The sequence below is a fragment of the Mustelus asterias genome, chromosome 10, assembly GCF_964213995.1.
Source record: "Mustelus asterias chromosome 10, sMusAst1.hap1.1, whole genome shotgun sequence".
Lineage (NCBI taxonomy): Eukaryota > Metazoa > Chordata > Chondrichthyes > Carcharhiniformes > Triakidae > Mustelus > Mustelus asterias.
Genome location: NC_135810.1, coordinates 78,350,066 through 78,374,859, shown reverse-complemented (window position 1 = coordinate 78,374,859; position 24,794 = coordinate 78,350,066).

Sequence of the window (24,794 nt, the reverse complement as noted above, 5' to 3'; positions counted from 1 at the left end):
ACAGAATGTAGTTGAGGACAAAACAGTGTGTGATTTCAAGGAGGAATTAGATATAGCTTCTGGATCTAAAGGGATCAAGGGAAATGGAGGCAAGGCGAGATCAGGGTATTGAATTTGATGATCAGCCATGATCATAATGAACGGTGGAGCAGGCTCAAAGGGCCGAGTGGACTATTCCTGCTTCTAGTTTCTATGTATGTTGCCGCACCACCCTGCAGTCAAGAAGGTGGTCAAGAAGGTGTATGGCATGCTGACCTTCATGTGTTGGGGCATTGAGTGCAGGAATTGGAAAATCATGTTGCAGCTCTGTAAGATTTTGGTTAGGACGCATTTGGAGTATTGTGTACAATTCTGGTCGCCACATTACCTGAAGGATGTTGATGCATTGAAAAGGGTACAGGATATTGCCTGGTTTGGAGGATATGGACTATAAAGAAAGGTTGAACAAACTTGGATTGTTTTCATTGGAGCAAGAGCGGGGACCTGATAGAGGTTTGCAAGATTCATAGAAACCCTACATTGCAGAAAGAGGCCATTTGGCCCATCGAATCTGCGCTGACCACAATTCCACCCAGGCCCTACCCCCATATCCCTACATATTTAACCACGAATCCCTCTAACTTACACATCTCAGGACACTAAGGGGCAATTTTAGCATGTCCAATCAACCTAACTCGCACATCTTTGGACTGTGGGAGGAAACCGGAGCACCCGGAGGAAACCCACACAGACACGAGGAGAATGTGCAAACTCCACACAGACAGTAACCCAAGCCGGGAATCGAACCCAGGTCCCTGGAGCTGTGAAGCAGCAGTGCTAACCACTGTGCTACTGTGCCGCCCAATTATGACAGGCTTGGATAGAGTGGATAGTCAGAGTCTTTTTCCCAGGGTCGAAGGGTCAATTACTCAGGGGCATAGGTTGAAAGTGAGAGGGGGAGTTTAAAAGAGAGAGTGGCGAATGTGGAATGCGCTGCCAGAGGAGGTGGTGGAAGCGGATTTTATAGCATCATTCAAGAGGCATCCAGATAGATACGTGAATAGGCAGGGAATAGAGGGATATGGACCACATTGAGGCAAGATAATATTAGATTAGAGACACATCTGTGTTGGCACAGACTTGGTGGGCCGAAGGGCCTGTTCCTGTGCTGGACTATTCCTTGTTCTTTGTGCTCTGTCCACTGCCCCTGAAATGCGCTGGTATCAGGAAGAGGGAATTCAGAAGGGCTGGAGACTGACAGTGGGCCCGATTTTACTATCACGTTGCACCCGTTTTCAGGCACAAAAACTTATTAAAGTAGGGCATGAGGCGAGTAGCGCGATCCCTTTACCAAGGCCAGAAAATGGCCATGACTGGGACTGCGCCCGAAACAGGCACGACGGCCATTTAAATTCACTTGCATGCATTTAAATTGACTTAATGGGCTGCACGCCCAACCTTACTGGCACTTCCCCCTTTAACATAGAACATAGAAAGCCACAGCACAAACAGGCCCTTCGGCCCACAAGTTGCGCCGATCACATCCCCACCTCTAGGCCTATCTATAGCCCTCAATCCCATTAAATCCCATGTACTCATCCAGAAGTCTCTTAAAAGACCCCAGCGAGTTTGCCTCCACCACCACCGACCACAGCGTTTGCCAATCCAGAATCGGTGCGAAACAGACATGGTCCATAAAAGTCCGATTCGGGCTCTCCAGTTAGTGAGGAGATAAGTGCCGAGTGTCCGACGGCTCTCAGCTTGAGATCAGTGGGGGGAAGGGGGGGGGTCCACTGCCACTCTGCCTGAGATCAGTGGGGGGGGGGGGAAGGGGGGTGCACTGCCACGCTGCCTGTTGGGTGGGAAGGGGGGAGGGGCCTGCGATTGGTCAGGATGGCAGTGGGGTGGGGCAATCAGAGGATCAATAATGTTGGGAGGGTGGGGCAGTGTCTGTGGGGGCCAGGGGGAAGCATTATCCGGCTCAGGAGGGATGTGGCAGGGCTGAAGACTGACTATCATTTTTTTTTCTGCGCATGCACAGTTGGAGGCACTGATCAGAGCTGCAGGGTTTTTGGGCGTGTTAATGCCTGCTCACAGGCTTCTGCAGCACGATTTGGAATTGCTGATACTTTTTCAGGCAGAGTGTGTACGGGGGTGACTGAGAACGGGTCTAAAAGTCGGATCTGAAACACTCCCAGTTTCAAGTCTGCCCAGCACTTAGAATCAAAATGGTAAAATATGTCCCAGAGTCTCCTTGGTGGATGGCCCTGGCATAGGCTCCAGCTTTCCGTCCTCCCTCATGCTGCTCACGGGCCCCCGGGCTACTCGATGGGATGGAGGAGCAGCACACTCCATAAGCCTCCGCGTTACCAGGTGCTGCCAGTCTTGGAGGCCCACCATTGTCTACTCCATGACGTCGAAGCCCCAAGAGATGGTGTTCTGCCTTTGGACCAAGCTCTGGAGCCCCTCAACCATGGTCCTCTGTGTCTAGGCCATGATCTTGAGGCCCCCAGCCATGGTCCTCAGACATGCCTTGCACTCCACCACTCATGGCTCGGACATTGTGCCCCATGCTTTCCGCTGTAGTCACCACCCTTGCAGTGTTGACCTGGGCGCCACACAATACTGGCAACATCTCCTGCGTCTGAAGGTTTTAGGACTCCTCTAATCAGCCTTGAAGTTGCAGGAGTATCGCTGATAACCCCTTCTGGATTTCCTGGCTCCAGCAGCTCAAGGAGGAACCTTTAAATGATGAATTGAATTCGCTAATTTAAACAATTACTAAACTGATTAATTGACAAGCATTCTGTTAGTTTTCCATCTTTGAAACTCTTTAAGCAACCTAAAAGTTACAGATGAATCAAACGTCGTCATAACAAACTTAGGTTAATATTTTACTGTTTAGCAGGTATAATCCAGTTTAAAATCAGCCTAATGGAGTAATTATGATACATTTTACAACGTTGCCAGGCATCGTCCATGTAGAACAAACATGCTGCATCACATTGTACTTTTGTTGCATTGGACCTTTGTTTGATTTTATTCCAGGTAAACCCCAGTAAATTATTTCTTCAATTAAGGGCGAACATTTTTTGGGTTATAGGAAGGAGTAACAAGCCCAGAGAACCATGGTTTGACCAGAGATATTCACGATATGATGAAAAGGAAAAGAGAGGCTTTTAGCAGGTACAAGGAAAGCAAATTGACAGAAGCATTAGGGAAGTACAGAAAGTACAGGGCGGAGCTTGAGAAATCAATCAGGAGAACAATGAGAGGCCATGAGAAAGCTCCGGCTGGTAAAAATTAGGGAAGATCCTATAAATATATCAATGGGAAGAGGATAACCAGGGAAAGATTAGGGCCCATTAGGGACCAAGGGGGAAATCTGTGGCTGGAGCAAGAGGACATTGGTAAAGTATTGAACGAATACCACATCCATCTTCACCCAAGCGAATGAGGATGAAGGCATGGAATTCAGGGAGAGAGATTTTGAGGTTCTTGAACGAATTGGCATTGGGCCCGATTTTACCAAAACTTCACGCCGGGCGTCGGGCCTATATTGCGATCTGCACCCGATTCCGAGCAGATCGCGGCTTTACCGACACCCGATTCAGGCGCGGGCCGAATTGGGCAGCCTGACGATTTAAATGCATTTGCATGCATTTAAATCGACTTAATGAACCGCGCGCCCAACCCTACCGCCAAATCCCACTTTACCGTCTTCTGGCCCGATCCGCATCCGCGCTGTAAGCGACCTGCAAAATAAAAGTCTGAAGTTGTTGCTGCAGCTTCTGAAGAGCGGGGTCAGAGCCTGCAACGGCTCTCTGACCCAGGTCATCCTCTGGTTGTGGTGGGGGTAGGAGGAGGAGCGGGGTGGGTGGCGGGGGGTGGGTGGCGGGGGGGGGGGGGACCCAGATCATCCTCTGGTCGGGGGGGGGGGGTGGGGGGAGTGGTGGTGGGACCCAGATCATCCTCTGGTTGGGGGGGGGGGGCGGCGGGTGGTTTCCACTGCCAGTCTGCGGCCGATCAGTGGGGAGGGAGGGGGCAGGGGGGTCCGCCGCCACTCTGCGGGTGATCCCTCCTCCCCACCGGAGGAACGAATCCCTCCTGCCAGAGTGGGCGTGCGGCCATGCCATCCCACAAAACCTTCAGGATGAAGCGATTCCTCACTAAGAAGATGAAGCAGAACCGGCCGATTCCACAGTGGATCCGCATGAAAACTGGCTACAAGATCGGTACAAGTCCAAGAGGAGACACTGGAGAAGGACCAAGCTGGGCCTGTAAAGGGATACACCATCACTGGTACACTACCAGCCACAGCCATCTCTCCCGCTCTCTTGCCCCTGCAGGGAAGAGTAATCTGTGGCTGGTAGTGTACCAGTGATGGTGTACCCCTTTACAGGCCCAGCTTGGTCCTTCTCCAGAGTCTCCTCTTGGACTTGTACTGATCTTGTAGCCGGTTTTCATGCGGATCCACTGTGGAATCGGCCGGTTCTGTTTCATCTTCTTAGCGAGGAATCGCTTCATCCTGAAGGTTTTGTGGGATGGCATGGCCACTCCGGCAGGAGGGATTCGTTCCTCCGGTGGGGAAGAGGGATCGCCCACAGAGTGGCGGCGGACCCCCCTGCCCCCTCCCTCCCCACCAATCAGTCGCAGACTGGCAGCGGAACCCCCACCCACCCCCCCCACCGCCCCCCCCCCTCCCCCTCCCCCGCGACCAGAGGATGATCTGGGTCCCGCCCGCCCGCCCCCCCCCACTCCCCCCCCCCCACTCCCCCCGCCTCCTTCCACCTCCCCCCCCCGACCAGAGGATGATCTGGGTCCCGCCCACCCCTCCTCCCACCGCCCCACCCCCCCTCCTCCCACCGCCCCACCCCCCCTCCTCCACCCCCCAACCGCCCCACCCCCCTCCTCCCACTGCCCCACCCCCCCTCCCACCACCCCACCCCCCCGTCCTCCCACCACCCCACCCACCCCTCCTCCCACCGACCCCCCTCCTCCCACCGCCCCCCCTCCTCCCACCGCCCCCCCCTCCTCCCACCGCCCCACACCCCCCTCCTCCCACCGCCCCACACCCCCCTCCTCCCACCGCCCCACACCCCCCTCCTCCCACCGCCCCACCCCCCCCCGACCAGAAGATGATCTGGATCCCCCCTCCCCTCAGAGGATAATCGTCCGAGAGCCACTCTCTCCGCTTTCTGCTTTTTTTTCCTTTCGTGCCAAGGCGCGCTCTGTCAGACTTTTTTCGAACTGCGCATGCGCAGTTCAGAGCTCCAATCAGTCTGCCAGCGCTAAGCCCCGCCCACAGCGCGAATCGGACCGGAGTCGGCAAAACACGTATGGGCGCGCTGGAAAGAGGATTCCAGGCGCGGATCTATTTGACGCCCAGATTCGGCACTTTGACTCAAAATGGTAAAATCAGGCCCATTGGGAAGGACAAGGTATTGGAGATGTTGGCAAGCTTAAGGGTGGACAAGTCTCTAGATCCAGATGACTTGTGTCCCAGGCTGCTGTGGGAGGCAAGGGAGGAGATTGCAGGGGCTCTGACCCAAATTTTCTAATTGCTCTCTGGCCATGACGGAGGTCATGATGTGGAGATGCCGGCGTTGGACTGGGGTAAAAACAGTAAGAAGTCTAACAACACCAGGCTAAAGTCCAACAGGTTTATTTGGTAGCAAAAGCCACTAGTTTTCGGAACAGGCTGTTTCTTCGTCAGGTGGGTGGGAGTTCTGATCACAAACAGGGCACAAAGACACAAACTCAATTTACATGAATAATGATTGGAATGTGAGTCTTTACAGCTAATCAAGTCTTAAAGGTACAGACAATGTGAGTGGAGGGAGCATTAAGCACAGGTTAAAGAGATGTGTATTGTCTCCAGACAGGACAGCTAGTGAGATTTTGCACATCCAGGCAAGTTGTGGGGGTTACAGGTAGTGTGGCATGAACCCAATATCCCGGTTTAGGCCGTCCTCATGTGTGCGGAACCTGACTATCAGTCTCTGTTCAGCGACTCTGCGCTGTTGTGTGTCGTGAAGGCCGCCTTGGAGAATGCTTACCCGGAGATCAGAGGCTGAATGCCCATGATGGAGGTCTCAGAGGACTGGAGAACTGCTAATGTGATTCTGTTATTTAAGAAGTGTTCTAGAGATAAGCCAGGGAACTACAGACCAGTGAGTCTCACATCAGTGATAGGGAAACTATTAGAGAAAATTTTGAAGGAGAACATCTATTTCCACTTGGAGAGGTAAGGCTTGATCAGAGATAGTCAGCATGGCTTCGTCAAAGGGAGGTCATGCCTAACAAATTTTATTGAATTTTTTGAGGAGGTAACCAGGTGTGTAATGAGGCTAGTGCAATTGATGTAATTTATTTGGATTTCTGCAAAGCCTTTGACAAGGTCCCACATGGGAGGCTTATAAAGAAAGCAAATGCACATGGGATACAGGGTAATTTGATAAAGTAGATTCAAAATTGGCTCAGTTGTAGGAGACAGAGGATAATGACAGAAGGTTGCTTTAGTGACTGGAAGCCAGTGTCTAGTGGCGTACCACAGGGATCTGTGTTGGGTTTCCTATTATTGGTCATTTATATAAACAACATAGATGACTATGTGGGGGGTAGGATTTGTAAGTTTGACGATGACACAAAGATTGGCTGGGTGGTTAACAGTGAGACTGAGTGTCTTGGGCTACAAGAACATAGAACAGTACAGCACAGTACAGTCCCTTCAGCCCTCGATGTTTTGCCGAGCTTTGTCCGAAGCCAAGATCAAGCTATCCCACTCCCTATCACTCTGGTGTGCTCCATGTGCCTATCCAATAACCGCTTGAAAGTTCCTAAAGTGTCCGACTCCACTATCACAGCAGGCAGTCCATTCCACACCCCAACCACTCTCTGAGTAAAGAACCTACCTCGGACATCCCTCCTATATCTCCCACCATGAACCTCATAGTTATGCCCCCTAGTAACAACTACATCCACCCGAGGAAATAGTCTCTGAATGTCCACTCTATCTATCCCCCTCATCATCGTATAAACCTCTATTAAGTCGCCTCTCATCCTCCTCTGCTCTAAAGAGAAAAGCCCTAGCTCCCTCAACCTTTCCTCATAAGACCTACCCTCCAAACCAGGCAGCATCCTGGTAAATCTCCTTTGCACTCTCTCCAATGCTTCCACATCCTTCTTATAGTGAGGTGACCAGAACTGCACACAATATTCCAAATGTGGTCTCACCAAGGTCATGTACAGTTGCAGCATAACCCCACGGCTCTTAAATTCAAACCCCCTGTTAATAAACGCTAACACACTATAGGCCTTCTTCAGGGCTCTATCCACTTGAGTGGCAACCTTCAGAGATCTGTGGATATGAACCCCAAGATCTCTCTGTTCCTCCACATTCCTCAGAACCCTGCCGTTGACCCTGTAATCTGCATTCAAATTTGTCCTACCAAAATGAATCACCTCGCACTTATCAGGGTTAAACTCCATCTGCCATTTTTCGGCCCAGCTCTGCATCCTATCAATGTCTCTTTGCAGCCTACAACAGCCCTCCACCTCATCCACTACTCCACCTATCTTGGTGTCATCAGCAAATTTACTGAAGATATACAAGAAGATATAGATGGGATGGTCAAATGGGCACATGGAATTAAACCCTGAAAAGTGTGAGGTGATACACGTTAGAAGGAGTAATTTGACAAGGAAGTATTCAATGAACAGAATGACACTAGGAAGTTCTGTGTGACAAAGGGACCTTGGCATGTTTATCCACAATCTCTGAGGGTGGAAGAGCATGTTAGTAGGGTGGTGAAAAAGGCTTATGGGACACACCTTTATCAACTGAGGCACAGATTACAAATGCAGAGAAGCCATGTTGGAGTTGTATAGAACTTAGCCACAGCTAGATTACTGTGTGCAGTTCTGGTCACCACATTATAGGAAGGGTGTGATGGCACTGGAGGGGGTGTAGAAGAGATTCACCAGGATGCCGCCTGGAATGGAACATTTAAGTTATGAAGAGAGGTTGAATATACTTGGGTTGTTTTCGCTGGAGCGGAGAAGACTGAGGGGTGACCTGATCGAGGTGTACAAGATTATGAGTGGCATGGACAGAGTGGATAAGGAGCAGCTGTTTCCCTTAGTTGAAGGGTCAGTCATGAGTGGACATAGGTTCAAGGCAAGGGGCAGAAGATTTAGTGGGGATGGGAGGAAAAAACAGTTTTTCCCAGAGGGTGATGATGGTTTGGAAAGCTCTGCCTGGGAGGGTGGTGGAGGCAGGTTGCCTCACATCCTTTAAAAAGTACCTGGATGAGCACTTGGCACGTCATAACATTCAAGGCTATGGGCCAAGTGCTGGTAAATGGGATTAGGTGGGAGGTCAGGTGTTTCTCATGTGCAGACTTGAAGGGCTGAAGGGTCTTTTTTGCGCTGTATGATCCTCTGATTCCATGATTTAAAGCCAACACAAGGGCTTCATTTCAGCCTATTCAAAATCCATTCAGATACACATAGTTAAAATTGGGCATAATATTAACGTTTTCACTTCTCTTTCAATTGAGCCACTTGTTTTGAATGTAGTACTGTTGCAATATGACAATGATTTGATTAAAAGTTTGAAGATTTAAAAAATTTTTTAGAACCAATGTTGTTTCCACCTAGAGTTTCAAGTTTGCTTTTGAGTTCATTAAATTGCTTGTTTTACTGGCAAATGGAATAGAATACAAAGTCCCTGCAAAATTCCAATTTGTTAAACCTCAGAGGAGAATCCCCTGGCTCTTATACTTGACAATTGTTTGTTCCTCCTCGCAGCTTGCAGTTTGGGTTGGTGAAGGGAGGTTGAAGTTATCAAACTGCAGCCCATTTATTTCCCTGTCTCTGCCACTGGAGCTGCAGCCACATCGCCTGCGCGTTTCCAAAACTATTAACTTGTCAAATAAACACTTTTTATACATACATAAATTCATCGTTCATATCTGTTACCTACCAGGACTTTGAAATTCCCCATTTAGTCTGATTTATGCTCCGTTTGAATGACCCTACTATTTCAAAAATTATTTGCCTTCATTATTAAAAGCAATTAGGAAAAGTAATGCTGAATATTAATGAAAAATTCTGGCAAAATGTCTTTCATAAAAGGGACAAAAAACACATTTGACAATGAATTTGAAGTCCCATAACCTACAGGGGTACAGAGAAGGAACTGGAAATGGCTAAACAGACACGATGCGCCAAATGACCTCCTTCGGTGCCGCAAGCTTCCTTTGCTCTTATGACACTCTTTATTTCCAGCACAGTGAGTACACTCATGGCCAAAATCAACACCCCTCAGCCTAGTGGTGGGAAGAGTAAGGGGGGCATTTTGGCCGAGTAGGGGAGAAGCCGGAAAGAGGGAGAGGGGAATGTTAGCACTCTTGGCAGTGGACAAGGGGATCTGGATGGCAAGAGAGTATCAATATGGACTGACAGGGAAACAGCAGTGATAGCTTGAAGAAGAAGTAGGCACGAAAGAGAAATACCAGCTTGAATTGAGAGAGAATGAACACATTTTTATAGCACTTTTCACAAATGCTCCTCAACACTTTAAAGCGCTTGAAATGCACTCACAGGTTGTGAAAGAGGGAAATGCAGCAGTCAACTCGTCACAGCAAACATCCACAAAGAGCAACATGATTATGATCAATCAGGTGGTTTTAGTTAGTTGAGGTGGGGTGGAAGGGAAGAGTGCCAGGTTAAATGAAGATGGAGGGAAGTACTTGTATAAACTGTCAGTGGAATTGGTTTCGGTGGGAGAGGAGGACATCAGCTTTAATTGATGAACTGGCTCGGAACAGGGATAGTGTGTTATGAACAATGTCTAGTAGGAATAGAAGGCCTTTAAGAACCGCAGGGTGAATGTTAGAAAGGGAGCATACCTCCTTAAAAGGGTGAGGTAAATGCTTCTTTGAATGGGGGGGGGGGGGGGGGGTGGTGGGGGGGTTGGAGAAGGGGGTTGGGTGTTTTGAGGAGTTAATTAAATGGTTGGTCTGTTGATAACTCAGTTGCGTCAAGCTTTTCCTCGTTTTAAAGAAAAGATCTATTAACTGTGAAATATAAAAGTGTTTAAACAGAATGCATTATTTTTACTGTCATATTTAAAATGATCTGTGGCAGCATGTTAGCAAAAGAAACTTGAAAATTATTTTGTGTGTTCAATACTTGTAACCCTGTTAAGATTTTTATGTTCTTATGGTTTATTTCCTTCAGTATGAGTCAAGGACTATTAAGTATATCCACAATTTAATTTATAAGCCTGCTCCCGTGGCACTTGCAGTGAAATTACTTTTCACAAGTCGTGGATTTATATTCAGGGCTGTTGTTGAATTGTTAGCTGCTTTAAAGTTAGGTAGGGAGAAATGATATTAATCCATTCGAGAATTAGACTCTGTGGATGTCTCGAAAATCAGACATAAGGATTAGAGAAATTACCTCTTCTGACTTGTGCGCAAGGTTTTAGAATATGGGAATCATAGGTTAAAAGCCATTCATTTTTCACTTTTGCCAGGACAGATTACATTACATAATGTTTGGCGACTACCACAGGTTGCTTTTGGCTCCACATTTGATTGGTTAGAGTCTGGACATAGGTCAGATCACTCAATACTCTTTTATGTTAAAATTTACTTAACAAACAGATGCAGGAAAGGGTTTACACACGGATCTCATTGATTAATATTGATCACCGTACAGATCTTATTCATTCGGCCATTGGTTACTTCCCTACTGCAACCCATACTGATTTTACATTCAACCTCCAATTTGCATCCAGACTTCATGCAAAGGGACGTGAGATAAAAGCTGCTCAAATGGATTTGGAGGAGATTAAATTAGTTTATCCAGAAACAATCCATAAATCTAATTTGTTACCTTGACTTCCTGCATTGAAACAAATGGAGCAAACAATGAATAATGCTGAAATTAGCATGTGTGTGCAGTGTCTTTTCTTAGTCCTTCCTCAATTAGATAGAATTGCATTACAGACGACTCTACCTTTGGAGCCTATAAATATTCGTGCTGCCTGCCGTCTGGTAGAATTTATAGGGATGCAGATATCCTGCTTTCTTTAACCTTTTTGTTTACTCTTTGACGCACTGTAATATCCATAAACTGATGCCTGACATGAGTCACTGCCGATCAGATGGAAAGAACAGTCCCATGTGAGGCTCTATTTTCCTTGACCCAGCAGCCATTGTCATCTTTGTCATTAACTTTCAATAGATTGTAGCTGGCAGCATGTTTTAAAGTGGTGGTGTCTGATTTTGTGTTTGGCCTCAGAAAGGCATTTTATGAAGCAGATCAGAGTTGAGGCCGGTTTGACTTAAAAGCTATTCACCGAAGCTTTCTTGCCTTGAGGGAATGTACAAAGAATGTAAAAGGAAAGGGGAGTGAAAGTGAACTTGCGTTACTCCTGGGCAGTACAATGTAATATTTTATCAGATCAGCACGGTATGGTTGGTTGGTCTTTTGGACTCTCTTGTCGCTTCAATGGATGAGTATTCAGCAAGAAAAATCGATGTTTTGGTTGATGCCTTGCTAAACAACCTGCATGTTGAGTATATTTATCTGACCTGTACAAGAAAGAAGTCTCACAACACCAGGTTAAAGTCCAACAGGTTTATTTGGTGGCTTTTGCTACCAAATAAACCTGTTGGACTTTAACCTGGTGTTGTGAGACTTCTTACTGCGTTTACCCCAGTCCAACGCCGGCATCTCCACATCTGTACAAGAAAGCCAGATATGATCATAGAAACCCTACAGTGCAGAAAGAGGCTATTTGGCCCATCGAGTCTGCACCGACCACAATTCCACCCAGGCCCAACCCGCATATCCCTACATATTTACCCACTAATCCCTCTAACCTACGCATCTCAGGACACTAAGGGACAATTTTAACATGGCCAATCAAGCTAACCTGCACATCTTTGGACTGTGGGAGGAAACCGGAGCACCCGGAGGAAACCCACGCAGACACAGGGAGAACATGCAGACTCCACACAGACAGTGACCCAAGCTGGGAATCGAACCCAGGTCCCTGGAGCTGTGAAGCAGCAGTGCTAACCACTGTGCTACCGTGCCGCCCTAAGGATCTAAGGAGATCCATCAAAGATGCCAAAAGACAAAACCGGACCAAGCCAGAGTCCCAGGCTAGCCACACTGACCCCCGCCAAGGTCTGCAAGACATAACAGGTTACAGGATGAAGGCGTATAAAATTGCCGGCTCCAACACGCCCCTCCCTGATAAGCTCAATGCATTCTATGCCCGTTTTGAGTAAGAGGTCAGTGAGAGCACACCCTCCACCCTGGAAGCTTTGGATGAACCTGTATCTGAGGTCACCATTGCAGATGTCAGAGCAGCTTTCTCGAAGGTCAAACCATGGAAAGCGACTGGTCCAGATGCGGTACCTGGACGAGCACCCAGATCAGCTGGCAGGGGTATTCGCAGACATCTTCAGCCTCTTTTTACATTAATCTGAGGTCCCTATCTGCTTTAAGAAGACGACCATCATCCCAGTACCAAAGAAAAGCCAGGCAGCGTGTCTTAATGGATATCATCTGGTGGCTCTGACATCCATCATAATGAACTGCTTCAAAAAGTTAATCATGGCACGAATCAATTTCAACCTCCTGGATTGTTGGATCCACTATAGTTCGCCTACCGCCGCAACAGGTCCACAGAGGTCGCCATCTCCCTGGCCCTACACTCAACCCTGGAACACCTGGATAACAAAGACACCTATGTCAGACACCTCTTTATTGACTACAGCTCAGTCTTCAACACCATCATTCCTACAAAACTCTACTCCAAACTGGCTGGGCCTTGGCTCCTCCCTCTGCCACTGGATCCTGAAATTCCTAACCCACAGATCACAATCAGTAAGTAGAGGCAACAACACCTCCTCCCCGATCATCCTCAACACTGGTGCCCCACAAGGCTGTGTTCTCAGCCCCCTACTATACTCCTAATACACCTATGACTGTGTGGCCACATTCCCCTCCAACTCGATTTTCAAGTTTGCTGATGACATCACCGTAGTGAGTCGAATCTCAAACAATGACGAGACAGAGAACAGGAATGAGATAGAGAAACTGATGAACTGGCGCAGCAACAATAATCTCTCCCTCAATGTCAACAAAACGAAGGAGATTGTCATCGACTTCAGGAGGCATAGTGGAGAACATGCCCCTGTCTACATCAATGGGGACGAAGTAGAAATGGTTGAATGCTTCAAGTTTTTAGGTGTCCAGATCACCAACAACCTGTCCTGGTCCCCCCATGCCGACACTATAGTTAAGGAAGCCCACCAATGCTCTACTTTTGCAGAAGACTAAGGAAATTTGCATGTCAGCTATGACTCTCACCTACATTTACAGAAACATTCTTTCTGATTGTATCACAGCTTGGTATGGCTCCTGCTCTGCCCAAGACCGCAAGGAACTACAAATGGTCATGAATGTAGCCCAATCTGTTGTGCAAACCAGCCTCCCATCCATTGACTCCATCTACACTTCTCACTGCCTTGGCAAAGCAGCCAGCGTAATTAAGGACCCCACGCACCCCAGACGTACACTCTTCCACCTTCTTCTGTCTGGAAAAAGATGCAGAAGTCTGAGGTCATGTACCAACCTACTCAAGAACAGCTTCTTCCCTGCTGCCATCAGACTTTTGAATGAACCTACCTCGCATTAAGTTGATCTTTCTCTACACCCTAGCTATGACTGTAACACTACATTCTGCACTCTTTCATTTCCTGCTCTGTGAACGGTATGCATTGTCTGTATGGCACACAAGAAACAATACTTTTCACTGTGCACTAATACATATGACAATAATAAATCAAATCAAATTTAAGTGGTTGGGGCTTTGTAGGGCGTCTCCCACTCCATTGTCCAAGGCAGCTAATACTACATTGGTGCAATGCAGGCCACAAACATAGCAGGCTGGATTTGGAGTTGTCCTTGTCCTAGGTGAGTTGCTGAGTTGGCTGAAGAGTCTCTACACTTGATATTATCATCCAGTCCATTGGGGCTACTTGTGATCTTCAGCACTGTCAGCTAGCCAATGTATGTTTTGCTAGTTAACTCAAAGCTGGGGTTTTAAAATGAGTTACTTTCTTCTAGGCACACTGCCAATTAAGGCTGATGAGTCTTGCCAACCTGGAGCTGTCTGGTTTAGAGGTGCCAAACATCTACATTCGCACCTCTGCCCATATTTCTAAACAGGGATAGCTTTATGAAGCTCGGCAGTAGAAGTTTGATTAGGAGAGGCTTTTTGAAACACTGACCATGTGGGACTTCTTGTGGATGAAAAGCATCTCAACTCTCTTCATCACCTCACCCTTAGACCCCTTAGCACTGTATATATTACATTAAGCCATAAAAGACTATTGTCACCTAAACCATTGACTCAAGTCTCAGACACAAACTACATTTGTGCATCTCCAGGACATCACTGTAGGAGTTCCTCGAGGGTGGCACAGTGGTTAGCACGGCTGCCTCAAGCGCCAGGGACCCAGGTTCGATTCCTGGCTTGGGTCACTGTCTGTGTGGAATTTGCACATTCTCCCCGTGTCTGCGTGGGTTTCCTCCGGGTGCTCCGGTTTCCTTCCACACTCCAAAGATCTGCGAGTTATGTGGATTGGCCATGCTAAATTGTCCATTAGTGTCAGGGGGGTTAGCTGGGTCAATATATGGTATTCCAGGGATAGGGCCTGGGTGGGATCATTATTGGTGCAGGCTCGATGGGCTGAATGGCCTCCTTCTACACTGTAGGGATTCTATGAGTGTCTTAGGTCCAACCATCTTCAGCTGCTTCATCAATGACCTTCCTCCCCTCAAAAAGTCTGAAGTGAGGGGGTTTGCTGTGACTGCACAATGTTCAATACCATTTGCAACTCCTCAGACAATGAAGAGGTCCATGTCCAAATGCAGCAAGACCTGGACAATATCCAGGCTTGTGCTGACAAGCGGCAAATAACTTTCGCGCCACACAAGTGCCTGGTAATGACCATCTCCAACAAGAGAGGATCTAACCATTGCCCATTGACTTTCAAAGGCATTACCATCGATTAACAAAAATGCCTTTGACACAGCCATTGATTCTTTTTTCAAGTATATTTAGTGTTTATTTGGGAAGATTCAGGGAAAAGTACAATTGCAAACTCCATAGCGTTGGTTCTCAGAGTTACAGATATCAGCAAAGAGAAAAATGTGTTGCTGAACTGTTAAGCATTTAGTTAAGTTAAGAAACCCATCGTGATCTGAGCTGATTAACCAATTAATTCTGAAAGTCCTATTAAATATAGAAAAATCTGCTAAGTGCTCTTTATCTCTTTGACACTACATGTCTTTGCGCCCATTAAACTGGTCACAATTCCAAATTGCCTTTGCCTTGTCATTTTCTAATTGCTTTGAGACTCCTTTCTGAGAAGAACAACATTCCATGCCAAATCTTTTAGCTCTCTTTCAATTTTTCAGCACTGATTATAAACTGGATATTTCCAGGAGTTCCTTTGGAACAATTTATACAGTCTAGTAATTTGATACTGGGATGCAAGATTGGATCAGACCCTACAGGCTACGATATAATTGACCATCAGTACAGTAGAATAAAAAGGATCTTTCACACCATTGGACATAATAAAATGCTCGTCTGTATTTCTCCTATGTACTCACAACAGTAATATCCACTGCTCAGTTGGAAGTACAGCAGGGCTGCCAGGAACTAATTGCAGTTTTGTTGAAGATGCCAGAGCCACTGGCATATGTCACATCAGATCGAAAGGATGTAACTTAGGGTAACAACTCCCTCAGTGTGTTCTCAGTGATACTGACAGCTTACTGGCGGTGCCGTTTTACGCCTACTGCAAAATAAAACAAATACATTTGTAGAATAAATTGTCTTCTTCATCGTAAAAATTATAGCGAGATTCCATTTCAACATGAAATGAGATGAATTATAGTCTGAATTCCTCGTAATTAGACAAAATCCTAATGCTCTAAATTGGTTTACTGTCTCCACATTGAAGTCAACATCTCCATACTGCAGTAAGGCAGCAGAAAGTCTTCCATTGTGAAGCAAACTCAAATATGTATAATTATGAAACCACCCATGTCTGACAGTAAACACTTGCGTTCATCAAAGAAGCACTTGGGACGGTTTGAAGTCCTCGACAGGGACACAGCTTAATGAATGGCTGGAATATCTGTGAGTGCCAGAAAGGTGATTAAGCTAATTTTAACGTCCAAGCCTCATTAGCAAGCCAATGGCTGACTTCCCGACCAGAACAGCCAGAGGTCGGTGGGAAGTGACTGAAATTGAGCAGAAGGTCTTAGCCAGGACCAGAAAGAACTATCGCTGGCATTAAGGTAAATGATCAGCAGGGTAACCAAGTTCATGTGAAGCTAGCATCACTGAAAGCTAACCTGTATCATGCAAATCCTCTTTAGGGCAAGGTTCAGTCTGGTCGCAGCAGGGGCTGGAACTGGTTACGTAAGAGTTGAAAATCAGCGAGAACCTCTGGAAATGGCAAAACAGGCCAGAGAGTGTACTCCAAGGTTCTCAGATGAAGTACTGGTATGGGATGGGATGAGCCTCACAGGAGAAGAGACAGCCTCTGCCCTGGGAGTCAGGAGGCCCTTGAAACAGGTACTGAGTAGTTAGTGGGAGCAGGTAGCTGTGGTGGTCAATGCCAGCAGTCTAGCCCCAAGGATCTGGATTTAATGCCAAAAGAATTTTAATTACCTCAAGCAAGTGGTCAATGTCAATGAATACATCTTCAAATGCCATATCCTACCAGCTGCAATGCTAGCCTCATATACTGCTCCATTTACCACAGCCACTTCAGTCCCCTATCAACAATCTTCATCAACCATAGCTAATACCTCAATTCGTAGCCTCACCTCACCCTCACATCCTTAACATACTCACTTCTCACAACTTGTCCATGGGACCCGCTATTCAACCAGAGTGTGCACGTCATCCAAAACACTTTGCACCCCTACTTACTGACAAGCTTTCTTCTCTCTCTCTCTTGCAACATAAGGTGGCTCATAACAGGTGGCAGCAGCAGTGAACTGGTGGAGATAGGTGTGGAGTAGGGTGAGGTATGGGGTTAGAGGGTGGGGGGTGGTGCATGGCTACATGTGCTCGCCCTATAGAGGAGAAGGAGGTAATAACTGGAGCAGCCATCATTGAGGGAGTGGCCAGCGACCTTCTCAAACCATTGCAGATGATGGGATGTTCCTGCTTAACCCACTTTCTCAAATCCTATTTCCTGCTCATCCCACAATGTGCAAGCTGCAGATTGTTTAACCATGCACCTCCTGCTGTCTGCCCACTTCCCACGTAGGGTTTCAGACACTCAAGGCCTCCTACCAGGGCAGCCAGTGGTGAGGGTGGCTGAAGGCCAAAAGGGAAAGGTGGTTGATGCTGAAGAAAGACCATCACTTGATCTGAAACTTGCAGCCGCCAGCTCAGGTACTGATACTAGAGGATAGCACAGAGTTGGACCTCCTCATCGTGAACCATCTGGCACAAGGGGGCTGTAGCCAAACCAGTGGGAAAGGGTGTTGGCTCACTTGTGTGCATCGTTGCAGATGGGTTCCTCTGCAGAGGCCTCAGATGAGAATTTCTGTGGGATGGGTACAGGATAAAGCTGATGGGCATGGGCAATGCACTGTTTGATGCGTTGGCTGGCCTGTCAAGAAGCACGGAGGAACCTTGTTCCAATTTGGAACGAGGCTTCTTGCAGAACTTGCAGCCCATGATTTCCAGGTTGGAAATAATGGCCAACTCCATGAGGACACTTACGGACCCAACCATAATGTAGCACAGACAGAGTTCACTCAAGATCCAAGAGCTACAGTGGAAGCTTACACTGAGGTTATGAAATGTCAGCTTGATGCCATAAATTCTGCCATCACATCTATGGATGCCAGGGGCTTTCAGGGTCTCCCAGCATTCAAGAAATCTGCTCTCCAACAGAATTCAAAGATTGCCGAGGTGCCACAGGAGGGGATTCCCATTAGCTCAATGGGGTCCAAACCTGCTGTCCTCCCTCAGGAAGATAACAATCATCCTCCCAGCCTTACTATTCTTGCTGTTGCCTGTGATCCAACCAGCCTGGACCACTGCCATCCTTGCCGAGATGCTGTGGTTTGAAGCTGGGCCTTCTAAGGCCAGAGCTACTGGAGCCAGTTCTGCAAGGTCATCTCAGCCTCCTACAGTGAACATCAGCACCTTCCTTCAACCTTGCAGCACCAAAGGAGGTAACACTGTAGGAGTATGAGGTAAGATACAAGCGAATACACAAAGGTGATTGGTTCAATTTTGCATAAATTGTTGAAAAACTGTGTAAAATTGTTATGGAATGGTTGATCTGAGGTAACTTTTCTTTCAGGAATTTAGCCAAGAGGACACAAAAATTCAGGGGAATCAGAGTTGACTAGGTTTTCCCTTTCTTTTCCTCCTCTGTCTTCCTTTCCTCTCTCTTTTCATCCTCTCCACCCGCTGAGCTAAGCAGCAAATCTGTGATGTCAAGGGCTATTCCATAATGATTGGCAAGGTTGTGCAGAATGCAGAAGACCATAAGGAATGGGAACATTGTGAGTACTGAGGGCTCCTCCAGACTAGCCAAGGCAGCCAAACATTTGCCTCAGCGCCCCAATCATCTGCTCAATGATGCCCCTTGTAGCAGCATGACTGTCATTATTTACATGTTGGCCATAAGTGGTTGAGTTATGGAAGGGAATCATTGGCCATTGTAGAGCAGACGGCCCTTCTCACCCAGCCATCACCCTGTGGTTTGACGTGGTGGCTGATATTGATTGCACAAGATTAAAGCACCTTGTTGCTAATGGGATAGAAGGCATTTGCCAGCATGGTGTGTGGGCTGTGGTTACACACAACCTGTACATTTAGTCAGTGATAATCTTTACGTTATTGTACATCTCAGCATTGAGATCAGTGATTACACAGCTATGTGTGTGCTATCAATGACATTGTGCACCATGCAAAACCCACTATCCTGATAGAGACACATCCGGATGTTGACTTAGCAACAGCGAAGGAATGGCAAAATAGCTCCAAGTCAGGAATGTACGGGAATTTGGAGGGGAACTTTTAGGTGACAGCATATCCATGCATCTGTTGCCTTTGTTCTTCCAGGCAGTAGAGGTCATGGGTTTGGAAGATGCTGTTGAAGGAGCCTTGGTTAGTTGCTGCACTGCATTTTGTAGTTGAAACACACTGCTGTCATTGTGCATCGATAGTGGGAGGAATCAATGTTGAAGGTGGTAGATGAGATGCCAATCAAGTGAGCTGCATTGTCCTGGATGGTGTTGAGCTTCCTGAGTGTTGGTAGAGCAACACTCATCCAAGCAAGTGGAAATTATTCCATCACACTCCTGACTTGTGCCCTTGTAGATGGGGACAGGCTTTGGGGAGTCAGGAGGTGAGTTACACGCCGCACAATGGTAACCCCCTCTCAGATTCTCAGAAGGAAAAAAAAAGATCAGACCAGTAATCTTATTTCCCTGTTTTCTCCTTCTGGGCTGTTGATAGTGGGTTTTCTGTGATGGTAATGCCGTTGCATGTCAAGGGGAGATGATTGGATTCTCTCTTGCTGGAAATGGTCATTGCCTGGCACTTGTGTGGCACAAATGTTACTTGCCGTTTATCAGCTCAAGCCTGAGTGTTGTCCAGGTCTTGCTGCATTTGGACATGGACCGATTTTGTAATCGAGGAGTCGCGAATGGTGCTGAACATTGTTCAATCATCAGCGAACATCCCCACTTCTGACCTTATGACGGAAAGAAGGTCATTGAAGTAGCTGAAGATGATTGGGTTGAGGACATTACCCAGATGAACTCCTGCAGTGAGGGCCTGGACCTCCAACAGCCATAATTGTCTTCTTTGTGCTAGATATAACTCCAACCAGCAGAGAGTTCCCACCCCCAAATCCCATTGACTCCAGTTATGCTAGGGCACCTTGGTGTCACACTCAGTTAAATGTTGCCTTAACATCATGGGCAGGCACTCTCACCTTGCCGCAGGAGTTCAGTTCTTCTGTCCATGTTTGAACCAAGGCTGTAATGAGGTCAGGAGCTGAGTGACCCTGGTGGAACCCAAACTGAGCAGCAGTGGGCCGTTTATTGCTGAGTAAGTACCACTTGATAGCACTATTAACAACCCCTTCCATCATACTGCTGATGACCAAGGGTAGATTGATGGGGTGATAATTGGCTGGGTTAGGTTGTCCTGCATTTTGTGGACAGGACGTACCTGGGCAATTTTCCACATTGCTGGGTAGATGCCAATCTTGTAGCTGTACTGGAACAGCTTGGGTAAGGACACAGCTAGTTCTGGAGCACAAGTCTTCAGTACTATTGCTGGAACCTTGTCAAAACACAGCTTTTGCTAATAACGAGTAGGAGACTTCTATGCCCATGTTTGACCTGACATAATGAGATTTCATGGGATCTAGAGTCGATGTTGAGAACTCTTTGAGCAACTTCCTCCCAATTATATACCACTGTGCCATCATCTCTGGAGATGGAGGTGTCTGGGACATTAGTTGTAAGGTATGATTCTGTGAGTATGACTATGTCAGGCTGCTGCTTGACTTGTCAGTGGGACAACTGTCCCAATTTTAGCACTAGCTCTTAGATGTTAGTAAGGAGGGCTTTGCAACGGTTTGCTGTTTCCAGTGCCTGGGTCGATGCCAGGTGGTGAGTCTGATTTCATTCCTTTGCTCTAGATTTTGTGGTGATTGAATCCAACTGAGTGGCTTGCTGGGTCATTTCAGAGTCACTCACATTGCTGTAGGGTCTGGAACCACATGTAGGACCAACCAGCCCTGATAAGGATGGCAGATTCACTTCTCTAAAGGGCATTAGTGAACCAGATGGGGCTTTTTTTAGCCACAATTGGCAATGATTTCATGGTCACTATAATTAAGACTAGTGTTAAAAGAAAATCCAGATTTATTAGTTGAATGTAAATTCCACCAGCTGCTGCCTGGTGGGATTCAAACCCACGTCCCCAGACCATTAGCCTGGGACCTCTGGATTATTACTACCACTACACCACCAGCTCTATTCAGAGCAAAGATAATGAATTCCCCTTTCCTGGTATACAAAGCCTCTATCACCTTGGAGATGTGATAATAATTGACAAACTGGGAGATGTTAACTATGTTGCCTGCTGCAGCCTATAAGGACCTAGATACATAGGGCTTGAGGGACTATAGTCTCCTTCACCATCACTGGCAGTGCCGCACTCACGTGGCTCTGAGTTTGCAGGTCTGGTTGCAAGAGGTGGCAGAGTTTAGTTAGCAACTCTTCAGCGAGCTGCAAACACTGAATGCATTGCTCCTGGTAAAGGGAATGCTAGGAAAAGTGCTCCCAGAAGAACCTTGGTGAATAAAGCTCCCTCCTGAAACAGCTTCTCCACCTCTCATCCACCTGCCACTGAGCAGTTTCTGTAAGTTAACTCTGCACCAATTCCCTCTCAAGCTGCAGCCGGGGGGAGCGGCGGGGGCCGGGGGGGGGGGGGGGGGAGGTGCTGCTGCTATAGACCCCATGACTGGTAGCAACCAGTGTGACCAGAGAGCTTGAGGTAGCAACCAATGCATTCCCCATGTCCAATCCCTCCGTGCAGGCTTCACCAACTTTAAGCAACTCCTCCAAACATACACAAACTCAAATAAAGCCACTTTAAAAAGTAGCAAGCAATGTTTGACTAATTTGGTGGAATTCTTTGAGAACATTACATGTGCAGTGGACAATGGGGAACCTGTGAATGTAGCGTATCTGGATTTCCAGAAGGCATTTGACAAGGTGCCGCACCAAAGACTGCTACATAAGATAAAGGTGCACGGCGTTACGGGTAACATATTAGCATGGATAGAGGATTGGTTAACTAACAGAAATCAAAGAGTGGGGGTAAATGGGTGTTTTTCTGGTTGGCGATCAGTGACTAGTGGTGTGCCTCAGGGATCAATGTTGGGACCGCAATTGTTTACGATTTACATAGATGATTTGGAGTTGGGGACCAAGTGTGGGATTCGCAGATGACACTAAGATGGGTGGCAGAGCAAAGTGTGCTGAGGACGTTGAAAGTTTGCAAAGGGATATAGATAGTCTAAGTGAGTGGGCAAGGGTCTGGCAGATGGAGTACAATGTTGGTAAATGTGAGGTCATCCATTTTGGTAGGAATAACAGTAAAATGGACTATTTTTTAAATGGTAAACAATTGCAGCATGCTGCTGTGCAGAGGGACCTGGATGTCCTTGTGCAGGAATCTCAAGGAATTGGTTTGCAGGTGCAGCAGGTAATTAAGAAGGCAAATGGAATTTTGTCCTTCATTGCTAGAGGGATGGAGTTTAAAAACAGCAAGCTTATGTTGCAGCTGTATAAGGTGCTGGTGAGGCCACACCTGGTGTACTGTGTACAGTTTTGGTCTCCTTACTTGGGAAAGGATATACTGGCACTGGAGGGGGTGCAGAGGAGATTCACTAGGTTGATTCCGGAGTTGAGAGGGTTGGTTACGAGGAGAGACTGAATAGACTGGGGCTATACTCATTGGAATTCAGAAGAATGAGGGGAGATCTTTTAGAAACATACAAGATTATGAAGGGAATAGATAAGATAAAAGCAGGGAAGTTGTTTCCACTGGCAGGTGAAACTAGAACTCGGGGGCATAGCCTCAAAATGCGGGGAAGCAGATTTAGGACTGAGTTGAGGAAGAACTTCTTCACACAAAGGGTTGTGAATCTGTGGAATTCCCTGCCCAGTGAAGCAGTTGAATGTTTTTAAGTTAAGGATAGATAAATTTTTGAACAGTAAATTCAAGTAAAGGAATTAAGGGTTATGGTGAGCGGGAGGGTAAGTGGAGCTGAGTCCACAAAAAGATCAGCCATGATCTTATTGAATGGCGGAGCAGGCTCGAGGGGCCAGATGGCCTACTCCTGCTCCTATTTCTTATCTTCTTGTGCTCTTATGTTCTTATGTCCCTGCCTTTATATAGTGCGGGTGTTGGCAGTGGGATCGGGCACTCTCTGCATGTTCAACTGTATGTAAAGACAAGGCTGGAACTAGATTGCTGAGTTTCAACATGATAGATCGCACTTCAATTTGGGAATTCCCATTCCCACCAAGGTCAATGGATCTTTGAATGGCCCACCATGTTTTACGGCCATGACCCTGCCACAACGAGTCTGTAAAATCCCACCCTTTGACTGATATCACAATCTCCCTACTCTGCCTATTTCTATTGCACACTTGTAATGACCGTGCCAATGGATTCACCAAGATAATGTTCAGTGTGGGCATGCTGCAAGAGTCTGGAATTGAAGCCAACACCATTTTCCTTCTGAAATGGACCCATAGACATGGGACTTGGAGGAGCAGTTCTAGGTGAAAGAGGTTAAATTCCCTCCCATCATTCATGGTGTTGTAAACAAATCTATTTAAAAGATTCGTTGCCTCGTGTAATTCCATTTATTTGTTGAAGGTCAAAAGTGTTCACTGTAGAAAGCCCATAACTCTGTTAGTCATTTCCCAAAACAAATCTGCCATTCATTTACTGAAAAAGAAGTGTGACAAATTGCCAATCACTAAAAATATAATCAGTTAATGTGCAGATGTTCATGTTCAACAACGTTCAGAAAACACACTCACTGATAAAATGAGAAACAAGTATTCATCTGAGAAACCCTGAAGGACGTGTCACAATTGTTAACATTAAATTTGTATGTCCCTCAGTTCTTGAAGCAAAATATATAGAGAGGTAAAGAAAAAGGATGAAGTGGTACAGAGTGAACACCAACGGGGGAATCTTGTGGCGGTGTCGAGTGTCTTGTCTGCCCTTGGAGAGGAGGTGAGAGACCTGCGCTGCCTCTTTATGGGAAGGCCCATTGAACCATAAGACAATCAGGCAGTGGTAAGGCCAGCAACAGGCCTTCCCCTGGAATCAAGAGCCCGGGTGGAAGTCTTTCCTAGCCAGAGCTGCTGGCCAGTAGAGTAACCACTAGGGAGGCAATGGTTGCTGCTGAAATGACCACACCACAGCCCCAAAATGATGGAGCGACCCAGACCACAGGTAAGTAATGTGTGTGTGTGTGCGTGTGTGTGAGTGAGCAGGGGGCAGGGGTGGGTGTTTCACGAGGCTGGGGGCATGGAGAGAGGGCCATAGGAGGATCAGCAACATAGGGCAGGGGGATGGCCCTCAGTGTGCCCACCCCTTTGCTGATGTCCAGCCCCTGATCTGGCGCTGAGTACCTTTGATTGAGGGACATCCCAAGGGTGAGAAACTGGTTGCACAGTTTTATCTGTTGTGCATGCTGCATGGCAACAGGCCTGCCTACAGTTGGGACAATATGAGTGATGGTTGAGGCCCTTATTTGATCTTTAATTGGCTAGTTAAAGGCCTCAATTGCTTGCAGGGTGGGAAGGTTGAACATGGACCTCCCCACTCAGAATGTAATTTTTGTCAGGCGTCAGGGTTTCCAGTATATCACTATCCTGCTTAAATAAATTCTTTTCCTGCCTCCTAGCTCACCCCAGTGAGAGCACAGGATTCCGGCCCAAGTCTTCAAAGTATATTCATCAGGTCACTCACTAATAATATCGTGCTAGCCTCAGCACTGCAAATCCCCACCACTCTAAACACCTTTCCAAATCCTCGCCCCACCCTGCCCTCCATTTGCTTCTGTTAGTTTATCAATGAGCAGCTGAGCCTAAGGGATTCAAAGACTCCAAATTTGACAGCAATCGAT